Here is a 324-nt window from a genome sequence, read left to right as displayed (position 1 = left end):
TACAAAAAACAAAAGACAAAGATGGGTGTGTAAACAACAAACAGATGTATTAGTTTAACGCTTGGGAAGTGAAGTGAGAAGGTCTTTTAGGTTTCGAGCCTAAGCTCTTTGACAGAAAGGAACACAGAAATAAACAGGGAGAGAAAATAGAAAAGGTTTTAGTGCCTAGCGATCTGTCATGGTGGATGCTGGACAGAGTGGTCACACAGGAGAGCTAGGAAGAAGGGGAAATAATAAAATAGTGGTGATCCCAAAACGAAGGTGTGCGTGCATGTGTATGTGAGACCGTGTATGTGCATGTGGAAGGGGGCTGGTGACCTTGAT

Source organism: Octopus bimaculoides, chromosome 8 (genome assembly GCF_001194135.2).
Source record: "Octopus bimaculoides isolate UCB-OBI-ISO-001 chromosome 8, ASM119413v2, whole genome shotgun sequence".
NCBI classification, from domain to species: domain Eukaryota; kingdom Metazoa; phylum Mollusca; class Cephalopoda; order Octopoda; family Octopodidae; genus Octopus; species Octopus bimaculoides.
This window is presented reverse-complemented; position numbering follows the sequence as displayed.